This window comes from Chinchilla lanigera, unplaced genomic scaffold, assembly GCF_000276665.1.
Source record: "Chinchilla lanigera isolate Chin_1 unplaced genomic scaffold, ChiLan1.0 scaffold00068, whole genome shotgun sequence".
Taxonomy (NCBI): domain Eukaryota; kingdom Metazoa; phylum Chordata; class Mammalia; order Rodentia; family Chinchillidae; genus Chinchilla; species Chinchilla lanigera.
The window spans coordinates 10,690,271-10,691,899 of record NW_004955469.1 but is presented as its reverse complement, the minus strand read 5'-3'; the positions used below and the strand labels follow the sequence as shown (position 1 = coordinate 10,691,899).

At 35.7% G+C, this 1,629-nt stretch overlaps 1 protein-coding gene across 2 annotated transcripts in view; it reads right to left on the bottom strand.

Moving 5' to 3' along the window:
* Spdya (speedy/RINGO cell cycle regulator family member A) overlaps nt 1–1,629 on the bottom strand; it is a 57,290-nt gene that overhangs the window by 52,909 nt on the left and 2,752 nt on the right. Inside the window, exon 2 of one of the 2 annotated variants that reach the window (XM_005400534.2) lies at nt 1,043–1,156. The exons of the other annotated variant lie outside the window; for it this stretch is intronic. The gene's annotated coding sequence lies outside the window, so the exon portion shown is untranslated. The remainder of the gene's footprint in view (nt 1–1,042; nt 1,157–1,629) is intronic. 2 annotated transcript variants of the gene reach the window in all.

Sequence of the window (1,629 nt, the reverse complement as noted above, 5' to 3'; positions counted from 1 at the left end):
TGAGCTACATCACTAGTCCTAATACTAGTTTAACAGTTTTTGTGAAATACAGTCCTATCAAAAAAAAAAAAAATATGTGTAAGGAAAAAAGTATGTTACACTCTTTCAGTTTTAGACTTTGGTTTTTTTTTTTTTCTTCCGGTACTGGGAATTGAACTCATGACCTTGCACTTTCCAGGCAGGCGCTGTGCTGCTGAGCTAAATCCCCAGCCCCCTCAGTTTTAGACTTAAGTAAAAATTTAGTTCTTCAGTTACACTGGCTACATTTCAAGTGTTTTAACAGCCACATGTGGCTAGTGGCTTCATTACAATACAGGGCTAAGTAAAGAACTAGGCAGGGAAAATTATAATTAGTTCTGTCTTTTCCCTCCCTTCTTCCTAGATTAAATTGAGTTGAGACTTGTGTAAGAACCTTTTGCTCTTTCCTACTCATCTCACCTGGGAGTCAGCTGGAGGGTTCATCTGCATCTTTTCCGAGTAAAAGCAACCTTACATCTACGTGGATAAAACTAGTAGTGGTCAGGCTTCTTAAATTGGTGTGAGAGAGCTAGGTAGGCTTAGGGGAGGGATGCAACAAATACAGGGTAACCATGGTACATATTCCAGGGCTTTTTACTTAAAGGTAAATGATTCTAAAGTGTTTTTAATTAAAGCGACCATGGATAATCATGGAATAGGATGTAATTTTTCAATCAAAAAATAAAACGTTATTCTTACTATAGGTCTTTACACTATTCCATGAAACCCTTAATATGTATGTATTGGGATACTCCATATAAGATTTGAGAAAACTGAAAGGAGATATCTGAAATTCCCAAATAGAGATTCATTGAAACCAAACTGGTAGAAAAGGTGAAGAGAAAGAGCTGAAAGAGGTAAGTTACCAAATTCTGCTTTGAGGTAGTTTTAAATTTTGCTCTTGGTTAGCTATACTGAGAAAGTTCTGACTGTAAGAGGGAAAAAAAGGAAGAAAAATTAAAACACGGGCCTTTTCTCAAAGGCAAGAGACAGGGAAGAAGGAACTAGGAGAAATTATGCTTACATGGCAAAATCCTTTAATGAATTTTTACATGGATTCAACCAATATTTTAAAATATCAGGTCTGGCGATTCAGCTCAGGGACACAGCGCCTGCCTGGCAAGTGTGAGTTCGATTCCTGATACAAAAAAAAAAAAAAAGTAAATAAATAAATAAATTAATTAATTAAATTAAATATACCGCAGGATTGAGGTGTAGTGGTAAAGCCCTTGACTAGCATGTATGTGAGATTCTAGGTTGGATCCCAAGTACTGCAAGTCATCATCAACCATCCAAATTCATACTTGTATAGGATGCTTGCACTTTTTATTTTTTGTAAATGTACTTCAATTCCAGAAGCATCTTAAATAATTTCCTTTCTCTGAGGTAAGGAAAAGGGTCATAAAATAGAAGCAGAAATGATGTGAGGGTTCATTTGCTCGTATGAAAAACCTAAGGGCAAACCTACTGGCAACTCAGGAAGGTCTTGAGCTTTAGCTTCCTTATCATTGTAATCAAACCCCGAGCACTTATTTAATATGTGCCAGCCACTGTGAACACAATCTCATTTAATTTTAAAACATTTCAATAAGTTTTTTTTTTTTTTTTTTT